The sequence below is a fragment of the Propithecus coquereli genome, unplaced genomic scaffold, assembly GCF_000956105.1.
Source record: "Propithecus coquereli isolate 6110/MARCELLA unplaced genomic scaffold, Pcoq_1.0 Scaffold560, whole genome shotgun sequence".
Taxonomy (NCBI): domain Eukaryota; kingdom Metazoa; phylum Chordata; class Mammalia; order Primates; family Indriidae; genus Propithecus; species Propithecus coquereli.
The window spans coordinates 1083415-1097667 of record NW_012151508.1 but is presented as its reverse complement, the minus strand read 5'-3'; positions in this window follow the sequence as shown (position 1 = coordinate 1097667).

The following is a 14253-nucleotide window of genomic DNA, read 5'->3' as shown; positions in this document are numbered from 1 at the left end:
CCGTGGGGGTGTGCAGGCTCCCGCCAGGGCTGAGACCCGCACGCCAGCCACCCAGACACCCTCGGGTGCCAGCGTAAGGGCCCCTCCTCAGCCGGGCCCTGCCTGGCCAAGGCCCCCACGGCACCTGCTCCGACCGCCCGCCAGCGACGGCGGTCGCGGTGCACTTGGTGTGGACACGCTGCCATGGTGCACCCAGAGCGCCGTCTTAGTCCTGCTCGCCTCCCCACGCACGCGGCTGGACAGCGGCTCTGCTGCCCGAGTGCGGAAAGGAGGGGGCAGGAAAGGAAAGGGGACAGGACAGAGAAGAAAGTGCGGGAAGAACGCAGGCGCGGGGACATAACCAACGCACGTGACGTCCACTCCCATTGCTTGAACCGAATGAACACAGTGTGGCTGCAGGTGGCCGCGTCCGAGCACTGAAACTTCGGGGGGAGCTGCTTCTGGAGGAAGAGGGACGAGTATCGCTCACGGCGATCTTCGCGGGGTGGGACGTCCGCCCCACGCACGCCCCACCGCACGCTGCGCCTCCCACGCATCTCTGCTAAAACAAGTGCCGTGATTGTATCACTTTGGAAAATAAAAAGCTCAGAGTAATTGCAATTGCCTTCCCTCTTAAAAAATGAAATATAACACTAAAAGATAAATTTGATGTTTTGGATTTCTAATGAGGAAAAATCAAGGCTCTACAGGAAAAATTCGTACAGGTCCTTTAACAGGGCTACGTAGGAATCCTTTTGCAACAAAGAGAATACGTAATTTGTAATTTGGTGATAAAATGCAAATTATAATGTGCAATGAGTGTTGAGAATAGATCCATAACATGCTTTAGTTGGCCCGAAGTAAAATTAATAGCAAAATAAATACATAAGATCTTCAAAAAGAAGTCATCCTGAAAAATATGTTTTGTTTTTGAAGTTATAATTTTCCTCTTAGGAAATCAAATTGTTCATAAAAACTCTCACTATAAGAGAGAAAATTCTAACTGACCGTTGTCCAAAACAGACTTTCTACATCCCCCCACTGACGCAATGCGCTAAAGCAGAGCCACGCGCCCAAGAGCGACGCGGAAACACTCAGGCGCGATCGAGGCGCATCTGACACCATCTGTCGGCCCCACGACCTCCTCACGGGCACTGTGACGAGTGCCATTGACTCGCAGAGACTTCGGGTCCTCCACAAATCATGTTTTCTATTGTCCTTCAAAAGTTTTTTTGATAAAATGAAAATAAGCCGGAGGCTTAGGGCACCCACACCTCGGGTCTACGCTCAGCATCAGCAGTCGATGATTTGCTCACGAAACCGAAACACTGCGCCGCTGTGCCGGAGAACGACCGCAGGAAAACAGCCACCTCCGTCCCTAAACCGACGCACAAAAGCTTTGTTCACAAAATAGGCTCAAGTCTCTCATTGAAACAAAAATCACAAAGTCTCTATTTGGAGATTTTACACAAATCCAGTATTTAATGGATTCCTCAATACTTCATAATCTATTTTTCTTATAAAGTAAAAAGAAAATGTAATTTTTCCATCAAACTTCTTGTAGATGCCCCCAGACCCTCCTGCTTTCTGCAGAGCTGCACACGGACGCTCCCGCTCTGCGTGGCCACGAGGAGTGGGTGGTGCCCGGGTCCCCGCGGCTAACCGTGGAAGCAGGCTGTGTCCTCGGCTTGCCCGGTTCAGACCCTCCTTCACTGCCGACAGCCTCTTCCTGCCACAGTCCAGCTGACTTCACCTTTCGGATGTCAGCCCCGGTCAGCTTTCCGGCTTCCTCTGCCCCGTTGGCGGCCGTGTCTGAAGGCCCCTCGGCACCGCGTGGCTGCTGCGCTCCGGAGTGCGAGCACGCAGAAGCGAGCGTGGCCTGCCCACCGCAGCGCAGGGGTGAGGGAGGCGTTCCGTGGCACTGAGCCACCGGGACTGACGACCATGGTGGTTGACCGGCCGTGGCCACAGAATGACCCCAGGTCCTCGCAAGGGACCTGGTGCTCACTGCACCACCCCTCTTTGAGCAAGGCGAGGGAGGAGCCTTCGGGACACAGAAGGAACCACGCGGTGCAGCCGGGAAACCGAGGGGGCGGGGCTGCAGGTGGTGGCAGCGGGAGGGAGGGTAACTCAGGAGGTGCCATCCGAGGGCAGGAACCTCAGAAGGGGACCCTGCACGCGGTCAGGTGATTCTCACCTGCGGCCCCCGGGCTGCCCCGGGTCATGGGGGACCCTCCCGTGTTCACGCAGCACCCAGCCCGGCTCCTGGCCCCAGCCTCCCACAGGGCCCCAGGCTGCACTTCATGCAACCAGCAAAGAGCAGAGGGAGAGAGGGGCGTGGAGGGGACCACGTGCCGCTGCCACCTCGGCCCAGGTGACAGCACTGAAATTCCACCTGCAGGGTCCTGAGAATGAGACTGTCTCGGGGAGGGACGGGGCAGGGACACATGCCCCTGGCCAGAGGGAGCAGCATGTGGGGTCAGCTAGCCACCCTCCGGCCACCAAGCCACTGCCTCTGGTGCAGCCCGAGGCCCTCTGGGAGTGGACAGCCCCCCACCAGGACCACAGGGTGCCTCCTGCAGACCAAGAGGCCCCCGGGAAGGCAGGTGTGAACCCCACTTCAAGGGAGCAGGTGGCGGGATTCTGCCGGCAGATGCCGGGTGGGCCCTGCCCGAGCCTTTGTGCCCGGCCAGGCCTCTGACATCCCCCTGCCACACCTGCAGCCGTGGCCCGAAGACCTTTCCGGATACCGCACTGCTGGGCTGCAGACTTTGGGATCCAACCAGGGCTTTAGGACGGTCCCAACTCGGGCGGCGCCTCGAGCTGACCGAAATGCCGCGTGGGAAGGCCGCCTGCAGCCTGGCGCTCGGGCAGGGCTGACGCATTTTCTCCAACCGAGAATGTTTTCCAGTCTCATCTCTTACGCTCTGGGATCCACAGGCACCCGCTCCTCCGGCTCTGTCTGGTTCTTAACCTCCAAACCCTTGTCCTTTCTTCTAGTTCTACTTGAAACCCACCAGTCGGGGCCCAGCTCACCCTCTCCTGTGACACCATCAGACGACGTCTTCTGCAGCCGGAGGGTGGGTGGGACAGAGGTCGGCCTTCCCAGCTGCCGCGGGGACAGTTCTGCCAAGTGTCCACCAGCCCACGTCACCAGTTTCCTCCCCCCACACCCATAGGTACTAAAAATGTGCCGTGGCTTTGGCTTCTATCACACCTGCACGCTCGTCCAAAACCAATAGCAAATAAGTCCCCGGATTCCAGTGGCTTAACAAGCTAAGAGCCTATTCCTCATCCTCCCAGCAGCCCAACGTGGCCACTCCACCTGCCGCCAGGTGCCTTGCACGAGGCCATCCTGGGACCCCGGCTGACCCTCTCCTGGCACCAGGGTTCTCTGCGTCCAGCCACAGAGAGGTGAAGACCCACCAGCTCCCCGAGGACTCGGAGCCAGGGGCGGCGCGGGTAACTCCACGCTCATTGCAGGGGTGAGGGCGAGTGGTTTGTTTCTGCTGAGATGCGAGGACAGCACCAAAACACGCCCCTCTCTGGGCAGCTGCGTCTCAGCCGCGGATTTGCGCTGTGGACGAAGAGCCCAAGTCTGTGAGGCCATCTCTGCAGGGGTTGGGGAAGGGGGGCCGCACGAGGGCAGCGCAGGAAGCCAGGTGGAAACATAGACGCCCTGCCCCGCGCCCGGAGGTACAGATGCAGCAGGAGTGGGGCGGGGAGCCCGGGAGTCTGCGTTTTCAACAACGGAATTGGGCTTCCAGAAGGTTTACTCACTATCCATCATCCAAGCAGCAGAAAATAGTGCAGGGAGTTCTAATTGCCCTGACAGTAGCTTCCAAGGCACAGAGACATCGAGGCTGTCTGACGCGAGGATTGGACAAGCTGAGATCGCGAGGGGGACGGCGCAGGCGTGAAAAGCAGAAATTTTTCATTTCTAAAAAACGGTCCTTGATTCGCCCCGTGATTCCAGTCAAACATGTCACCTCCGCCTGTTCACGGCGAGCGGAGGCCGATTCTTCACAGGGCATTTGGGGGATGTTCAAAAGCTCAAGTCTCTCTGCAACTGCCATAGACGGGGCTCCCCGGGAAACAGACCGCGATGTGGGAGGCAGCGGCCCCCAGGCCCCCAGGCAGTGTCCTGACAACACCTGGCGAGGGTCCGCAGAGGCGAACAGCTCCTGACACGGCAGCAACAGAGCCCCCGACCCGGGAGGGGCCCCTGGAGGCGGTGGCCGGGCACTGGCACCTGCAGGAGCAAGAGTCCGTCGGCCAGGCCAGGCTCCGGCGCGGCGCAGGCGGGGCTCAGCTGTGACCCCAGCAGCGGGGGTGTCTCGCAGGGGTCTGGGCACACGGTGCGTCCCAGACAGCCTCTGACTGCCGCTGCGCTACCCGGGCTACGACTTGCTTGTATCCATTGGCTATTGTCTGCTTTTCCACTGTTAAAATGACCTTTTCAACGCAGTTGCCAAAACATCCCACGATGGCTCTGGAGTCCGGTCACCAACCCTACCGTCCCCCTACTCGGAGTCCTACCTGCTTCATGACAATCACTTCCGATTGGCTAGATTTCTTTGCAAATTGTTTTCGGTCAAATTAATGGAGAATGAAAGTACAAAACTTTATCTTCTTCTTTTAATGTGGTATTTTATGTACAGAATTATGTTATAATAAAAAATTCTCTATGCTCTATAAAACAACTGATTTAAAGCTTAGAAAGAAATATCTTGGCTTCTTGGCTAACACCAGCTGCAGTAAAACATTTACACGCATGAGACACACACCCGCATCCCCCATTCTGCAAAAATATTCTTTAATATCCATGAGTCATCCCGAAGAGTGAGGACATTTGCAGCCTGTGAAGATGTTTTTTCCGAGAGTTTTTACTTTTCTCCATCATTTCTGAATTAGCAGCTTCCTTTGATAATTTTTTGCTTTCTCTGCGTTCTTATCACTGTCTCTATTTATTAATAAATATATCAATTTATACTACACTCTGTGTGGTTATTTCAAAGAATATAGACTAATACCTGGTTTGGTTCTGTTTTTTTTTTTTTTTTTTTTTTTTATTTCAGCATATTATGGGGGTACAGATGTTTAGGTTACGTATGTTGCCCTTGCCCCCCTAATACCTGGTTTTGAATCACAAGATATCGTCTTAAGTGACACTTAAGCCTTAAAATGGTCCACTGACGTGGACTCTGGACCGGCACAACTTCACCGAGTACCAAAAGTACAAAGACACGCATGAGCAAAAAGTCGCCAATTCAAACAGAAAACAAAATAACACCTGACACGTGAATATTTCCTGAATAAATCCCCGTGTGAAGATTTAATTTCAATGGACATTTTCAGCCAAGCTTTATCCATGGATCATGTTAATACACGGTATAACCAGTCTAAATGTCCATAACCCCTACCACGGAATTAAATAAATTAAAATAGTGGGAGGAAGGGACAGAACTTCCTTGTAGAAAAAATTCCAGTTAGTAAACGTAGAAGAAATGAAGGAAATGGAAATTGCCATTGGAACACCACACTGATAATCGTTGCAGGCAATCCACTCCGAAATGCTAAAGTCGGTGAGCAAAAGTTTGAGCAGAAACAGAATATTTGTATAATTTCAAAATATTGCCCTTTCCCAGGGATATTTACTAATTACAGAGGGAAAGATAGTCACTTTACTGTGGAGGCACCTTAACCAGGTGACCAAGGTCAGCATCACCGGCGATGAGACGTCTCAGCCCCACGAACTTTCTGCTATGAGAGCGTCGCTTCTTTGGTGTTCTTGCCAGAAAAGCATAACTTCAATCAAACCAGAGAGGCACAAACTGAGGAACATTTTACAAAGTAACTGGCCAGTGCTCTTCGAGAATGTCAAGGTCATGAGAGACAAAGAAACGGCAAGGACTGTCGCAGACTGGGAGGCCGAGCAGCTGTGATGAGCAGACGCAGCCTGAGACCCTGGATGGGTCCTGACACAGAAAAAGGACATTATTGGGAAAACTGGAGAAACAGAATGACGCTTGCCTGCTGGTCGATAGCACCATGCCAATGCTCATTTCTCAGTTCTGCGATTGAACTGTGGTCTACAGGATGCTAACATTAGGGTAAGCAGGGTGAAGGGCACGTGGGAAATCTCTGTACAATTTCTGCAACTTTTCTGTAAGTCTGAAATTATTCCAAAATTTTTAGAAACTAGCCAAAACCTTGATGCTGTAGTTACGCTGATGTCCGTATAGTTTCTTCCGTGTGATCCAAGGAAACACCGTCAGGACGCTTTATCCTGGAAGGAAAGTAGGTCGACACTCTGACTGGAAGAGACAGAGAGACACGGCCTGCCGACAGGAACCCGAGTAGTCTCGGCCGCCCGAGACGATGATCATCAAATTCCCACCAAAGTTACAGCTGACGCTTTGGGCCTGTGGTCTTCGTCCAAACAGCAGAATTTCCTCCGATACCACAATCAGAAAACGCTGCCCACCGTGCCTGCAGGACGGGCGTGCACACCAGCGAGCAAGAACACCAACTGGCCGATGTGATCATCGGGGAACATCAGGAACATGGCACCACCGAGGCGCTCCCGCCCCACGTTTTCCGGGCGAGACCGTGGCGCCCGGTACGTCCATCCCGTGTTCAGCAAGACCCACGGGAAGTCCTGCCACCTGGAAGGAAGGGGAAAAGCCGATGACGGCCGTGTGAGCCGGTCACCACTCGCACGCAGAAGCACTTGGGGAGGCGAGAGAAGCCTTTTTACGCCAGTAGGAAGGGCCGAACCCTAGTCCTTTCTACAGCTGGGCTAGAGGGGAGAAAACGCCTCTGGTCGGAGACGCGAAACTTGCGAGCTCATACAGGGAGGTGGACACGGAGGCAGGACAGAAATATGCCGTCTCCGAAGTCCTCACAGCTCCCCGGCCACCGACCACAGACCGACCCAGGAGAGCCGGCCCCGCCCTGGGCGCAGAGGGCCGTGGCGCAGCCTTCCCCGCACACGCGGTTTCGGCGGGTGCCGCCAACATGCCTGGCTTCCCATGCAGTTACCATGTGTGCTAAATGCTTGCCTGGAAGTGGGTCACGCTTCTAACGCTGGGCACAGTGACTCTGAGATCAGTGCTCAAAAATATCATTTCCAAAAGGATTCGGATTCCACCCAGAAGGAAGGTTACAGAAACGCTCCCCTGTGTCACCATCCCCCCCACGGCCCCCCGCAGCAGGGGGACTGACTTGTCAGCCGGCTGTCACTAAGAATAGGACAGGAGCATCCCCACTGGGCACTGCCTAGGAGGAGAGGACATATTTCCTATGTGAGCTAAAACAAAAAGAGCAATATTTTGAAAGTAAAATGCCTGTGAGTCCATCCACTAAAGGAAAAGCTCTTGCACGGAGGCCGCTCCGTGGGCTGATGGGAGATTTTAAAGGGATGCTGTTACTCTTCGGGCATCTAATGTCATATCATGGCAAAGCAGAGAATCCTGAAATATTTATATGAATAGAATATGAAACTTAATTAATGGTGCCTACTTCGATTACATGTATTTTCATATTGCTACTAAACCGAAAGCCTCTCTCAATATTTTATAGGCTGCCAATTCCCGGCTGGGCCACGTTAGGCCTCTGGGTTCTTTTATGAACGCTGCCTGTCATTTATTATGTGATAGATGCACAATCGTAAATTATATGGAAAGCTAAAAAAAAAAGAAAACACTTTTGCACTGTACACTGGGATTTTATTTTTGCAGTGTTTTAGTCCTGTGAAGATTTGTTGAAAATTTTCACAAAATATTTTTCTTCTCTCCAAAAGATTTTCATAATTATAAATGAGCAAAGCATAGAAGTTGTAGCTATACTAATTCTTTAATTCCATACTGAGTCATTACAGATTTTTTGCCATAACCCTTGGTATAGTGTCAGTACTACAACATGCTCTGGGTCCCTTTCAAAAACAGAGCCGGGGCCTCTTTAAAGGAGAGGCTGGCAAACCGGCTGCTGGCAGGCGGGGCTGTGCGGCGGGGAGACGGGAGGACTTTCTGTTCTCCATGCCCGCACGCATCTCCAATTAACACTAATGAGAGCTACACATGCGTGTCCAAAAAACAGACCCCATAATGTTTGAGTTAATGTGGGGTAAATTACAGTACGGGAAATATCAATGCTTCTTAAAATGACGGGAGCAAGCTGTGAGGTGCCATTAGCCACAGAAGTGTCATGGATGCAGCCGGCCTTCCCGGGCCACCGAGAACCCAAGCGGGCACCAGGTTGCATTTCCTAAGCACCTACAGCATGGCAGGGCCCGGCGACTCGGGGCTCAAGGCTGGTACCGTTGCCCGCAGCTCACAGCAGAGAGGGCTGCAGCCCACGAGGGTGGGGCCGGTGCCCGGTGTGGGGCCCGTGCAGAGCCTGGCCGGCCCCTACCGCACAGCCTCCTGCCGGTCACGCAGGGCCCGTGTGCTTCAGGGGAGCTGCTAATGGTTGAAGTTTGTCCTTGCCCCTGGGAAACAACCCCGAACCAAACTGTCATCTTCCCACCAAAACCAGAGCTCTGCCTCTGTGCGCACCTCAGTGGATGGTGCCCCAGCCAGCTGCAAACCCGGGCTGGGACCCATCCGCTGCCCCCACCCCGCCTCCCCCAGTCCCACCCTGGGTCCTGCCGGTTTCTGCCCCTGCATCCACTCTGGCCGCCCACACTGCCATCGTCACCTTCCCCGGCACGTGGCAGGGGCCCCTGGACCGGCTCCCTCACCACCACCACCCTCCAGGCCGTGCCTCAGCCCGAGGGGCCCTCAAACTCATCGTCTCAGCCCCTCTGAGACGGGGGCAACACGGGCCCCGGCGTCTTCCCGCCACACACACTCACGTGAGCATCTCAGTGACGGCCGCTTTCTCACGGCCGGGCCCCTGCCTGCCGCTGGGCGGGAGTCCCGGCCCTCTTAGGACACGTCCCGAGCTCAGGGAGATCCCGCCCCTGACCCCCTTGTGTTTGTGGGGGCAGCGGGTTCGTCCCGCCGTGCAGGTTGTGAAGGATGCGGTGTGTGTCGCCGCCAGGAGGAAGCGTTTGCTCATGGCGTGAACCCGCCACAGTGCTGAGGAGAGACCCACCACCGTCCCCTCCTCTAACTGGCGAGCACGTCTGCACGGGAGTCAGGCAGCCCTGGTCAGGACCCAAGCCCGGCGCTCAAGCTGCCATGTCACCTGGGCCTGGGGCACGCAGGTGGAGCCCGCCCCGGCCCCCAGGGGACACTCCTCCCTCTCTCCAGGCAGCTCTCGTGTGGGCCCCGGCCCCTTCCTGGTGAAACTGCCAAGGAGGTCACGAGAGGGGCCGGGGCCCCCAGGCGAGACCCACCCAGGGAGAAACTTGAAATGACCTAAGACCCAGGCCAGACAGGAAAGGCGAGTGGAGGGAGCAGCCCAGGCCGCAGCTGGAGGAGCAGACAGAGGGGCGAGGTCACCCGGGCTGGAGGGGCCACTCGGACCTGCCCCACTGACACTGGTCCTCCCCAGGCAAGGAGCGGCTGAGCGCAGAGGGGCCAGGTCAGGTTTGGGAGGGCCTCGGAGCGGGGGAGTGGGGGGTGGCGCCCCTGGAACAGAGCAGGACGCCAGGGTGCCCCTGGGCCGCCCCGGGTCTGCAGCGGCACACTCAGCTCTGCGGAACCGCCCGCCCCGCGCAGCTCTGCCGCCCTCAGCCGAGGTTTGCGGATGGAGCAGAAGACAAAGCAGATGTCTCCTAGACGACGCCCGGTTTCCCGCCAAGGGCCGGACAGAGACCCCCAGCCAGGTCCCCGGCTCTCCCTAGGACCTTTCTAGAGACGAGGGGGCAGGTGCCTCCCCTCACACCCGGGACCCCAAGCGCGGTGGCCTCAGGCCCGGGGTTGGTGGAGGCAGAGGGAGGTTCCCCACCTGGCACCGACACACCTCGGCCCCAGGCTCTCGACCCCAGCATCGCCCCGAGGTCCCCGCGAGGGTCGAGCTGCCTCCAGCAACTGCACGGCACACTGTGTGCTCGCTGGGGGGCCCGGGACGCGGGCGCACGCAGAGCAGAGGCCGCCGGGGCCCAGCGCGCATCCTCAGCAGCAGCACGGGGGAGAGGGGACCACCCGGAGCTCGGGGTTCCCTGGCCCAGAGCCCACCTCGCCCCCTGGTGCCGCCTGGCCCAGGCCAGGGACCACGTCCGCGCTTCCCTGCCGCCCCCGTCCCCACGATGCACGTCCACATCACGCCAAGCGTTTGTCTCCCAGAATCGGCACCGGCACTGCAGGTGCGGGACACAAACAGACTCGTCTTCTGTGGCTCCACGCTCAGCACGGGCAGCGCCGGCAGAAGGGGCTGCTTAGAAGGAAATCGCTTCCGCGAGGGACGGTGGGGCAGGAAGGCGCAGCAAGGCTGCCGTGTCCCCTGCTCCCCTGCTCGGCGGGAATTTGCGGTGAAACACGGGCCCTGCTCTGCCATGTGACAGCAACACTGAGGCGCTCACCGTCCAGGGCCTGGGACCACTCACGGTCGCCCTCGCGCCGCTGCGTCTACGCCGCAGTCCCAGCAGGAACCGGATACCGCGCAAACAGCAGAGGAGGGGACGGGGCACTGAGGTGGGGGCAGCTGTCTCCTGGGCGGACAGGAGCCGGACCAAGGTCGCCGCGGTCAGGACGGTGGCACAGGAGCAGACAGGGCACACGGGGGCAAAGACGCGAAAACTCTCCCACCGGGAAGGGCTGTCTGGATGGTGCGTTTCTTTAACGCTATTGATCATACTCCCGGAAGGTCGTAAATTACAGGAGGAATTATTCTGAAGATATTTGCTGAGCCTGACCTAGTCTAACGATTTTCCCACTGCCAACGGGCTCGGGGGACTTTGTTCCTTGGCTGCTGTTAGAAAGCTTCTCGCACCTCGTGTCAACCCAGCACCTCCTGGACCGTGCGAGCGAGTCAGACGGTGGGAGGGGACGGTGAAGCCAGATAAAGCCACGAGCTGTGGTGGCAGCACGAGGAGAGCGGAAGGGCCCCTCCCTGGGAAAAGGAGCAGTTCCCAGAGGGGGATGGGGTTCCTGGGGGGGTGGGGTTCCCAGGGGGAGATGGGGTTTCCAGGGGGTGGGGTTCCCAGGGGGGATGGAGTCCCCCGGGAGCCCTATGAAGTCCGCCTTCCACACAGAAGCCCCGGCAGGAGCCTCGTGGACGTTCGCGGCAAAGCACAAGCACGAGGGCCCCGATGCCCCCCAAGGGCCGTGTCTAAAGCCACATGGCACTGAACAGGGCCACTTTCAGAGAAGTCACCCGCCAGATCAGACGGCCACTAAGAAGTGACAGGTTGGTGTCGCTCATGTCCCAAGGGGCTCTGCCCCCTCACACAAACAGAGTTTGGGAGGAGGCGTGTGGGAAGGGCTGCTTTAACACGGAAGCGCCACTTCACACGTGTGCAGACCCTCACACGCACAGCACAGCCGTGTCCCAGCGTGCCCCGAAGGCCCCTGGGTGGATCCCTTACCTTTATTTGAAGAGGCTTATTATGTTTCTTTCTGTGATCACTTGAAGTTTGGTAAATGATACAGTGCAATTTATTATTTATACAGTGTCCTTCATACACAGCATCACAAAACATTTTGCAGCAAGAACCAGACAGAGAAGCAGAAAACCCTGCCAAGGTGGCAAGACCTTTTTAGCCAATGGGGGGATGAAAGTCACACCAAGCCCGGAAGAGGCCAGGCTCCGCCCTGACGCCCCTTCCTCTGGGCACCCGTCCCGAAGCCCCCGGCACACCTGTTGGAGCCCTGGGCGCACCAGCGGCGGGCACAAGCCCCTCAGCAGGTCCAGAGCAGTTGGGACCCAGCCAAGGATCGCCGTCCTACAATTAATCCCATTAAAACAACATGTGGGGTCGTGCCAACGCAGAAATGTAACTTCAAAGCTGCAAGAGCGCCAGTCAGCTCTGTGGGGTCTTTGGTTTTGTGGTTGTTGTGTTGTTTATTCTTTGAGGCAGACCGGATTAATTTTACTGCAGTTGAAAATCAGGCAAATATAGTTTAGAAAGAGGCATTTAATTCTTTATTGCTCTTGCACACAACACAAATAGCACCTCCAGTACCAGCGCTGCTAAGTGTTTTAGTGTTATTCCGCCATACAGTACATCACAATGTTAATTTTCCACATTACTTTACTCCTTCTCCAGACCATATTTTACAACAGAGAAAACAAACTGCTTGTAATTACACTGCATGCCAGGACAAATTAAGTAAACACGCATTTTTAATGCTTCGGGCTGTTAGGGTACAAAACAAAGGACTTCAGTTAAGGTCAATATTAGAGTTATGCAATTGCCCAGGGATACAAAAGACAAACCCTTGATTGAATGTGGGTAAAATGGAAGTGGTTCTATTCAATGCCACAGCGCTGGATTCTCAAAAGGAATGCACTGCCAATGGGGCCGGGGCATTTTTCCTATTTTATATTCATTTTCTGAGAGATTAATGCTAATGCCAATAATAAAAAATAACAACAAACTAACAGAAAAATCCATCATGTCAGTGGCAGGGACGTAAGTCAACTGAAGTAGGCGCCGTCTCTACACCTGCCCCTTCAACCTGCGCGCAAACCCCGCAGGAGCTGCAGAACCCGCGGATACTCACGGTCACGTGCGTCTCCTTCCTACTCCCGAGCCGCACCACCAGTCGGCAGCCCTACCCAGTGTCCGAACGTGAGGAAATGCAGAATGGAGAAGGGACCCGGACAGGATAAGCTTTTTAACTGAGTCAACACAGTGAGAAAGGATGTCAGTAACGTCCGGAGGACTCAGGGGATCAGACGTGAGTATTTCTCCTTCCCTAGGTCACCCCACGGCGGCCAGCGCAGAGGTGGGCACGGCTCTGCGGAGGATGGGGGAGGGGACCACAAGTATGCAAGTAAAATCTCAGTGTTGCCAACCCTCCGAGAAAGACACATTCAGGATGGCAGGTGCCTCTTGCGACGCTGTGTGCTTGGTTCCCGTGCAGGATTTGCCGAGATACCACGTTAGTCTTTCCCTATAAAACAGAAGAATTTGACCTCACCTTCTTTTCAGGAACTTACTAAATATAATCAGATACGGTCAAGCCTCAATATTGGTGGATTCTGTATTTGCAAACTCGCCCACTCACTAAAATTTACTTGTAACCCCAAAATCAACACTTGTGGCACTTACCGCGCCATTCGGACATGCCCAGAGCAGCAAATACATTGAGCTTCCTGACGCACCCCTTCAGCACTAAGCAGAAACGAGATGTTCTGCCTTCTAGGTTCACCGCTCAAACCGTTAATGTAAACAAGCGTCCTCTCTGTGGTCTATTCAGAGCCACGTTCTCGTGGTCCGTGTTGGTGACCGTGCCCAGGCCCGGTGCCGCCTCGGGTCCCCAGCACAGGGGGCTCCGTGCGGGCTGAGTGAGGTGCTCTTGGGCCTGAGTTCAATGTCGGTGCATCAACAATAGGTGTTAAATAAGGTCTTTTAACAGAGACACACACAAACGAGTCAAGTGTTGACTGGTGATGAAACTGTGGTGACCAGAGGCACGCAGGAACCTGACGCCATGTTTCCTGTGACAGCGCTGGCCCAAGGCTCGCGAACTCAGGCCACAAACGACACGAAAAAGCACAGTGACATGTCTTTATCGTCCTCATAATTATCATTACACACACATGCACATGAACAGAGTGCTGCAGTTCACACCCAATTCCTACACCATGTAGAAAGAGATTTTAAGTAAGCTCAAAAGAATGTTTCCCCCTTGTCTTTATTTTATTATAGTCCTTAAATTAACTAAAACACCCAAGGTAAGTGTTTTTCAGCTAACCTCCTAACATGGGGATTTTCAGGTGTTCTGTAATCCCATAATTGGCAGTTAGCTTTGTTTTTGGAAACCAGTATTCAGCCCCACTGTTTCAGTCTGACAGTCATGTGGACAGATGGATGGGTGGATGGACAGATGGATGGATGGATGAATGGGTAGATGGACAGATGGACAGGTGGATGGATGGATGGATGGATGGATGGATGGATGGATGAATGGGTGGATGGATGGATGGATGGATAGATGGGTGGATGGACGGATGGATGGGTGGATGGATGGATGGATGGATGGGTGGATGGATGGATGGATGAATGGGTGGATGGATAGATGAATGCATGGATGGATGGATGGATGGGTGGGTAGATGGACGGATGGATGGGTGGATGGATGGATGGATGGGTGGATGAATGGATGGATGGATAGATGGGTGGATGGACGGATGGATGGGTGGATGGGTGGATGGATG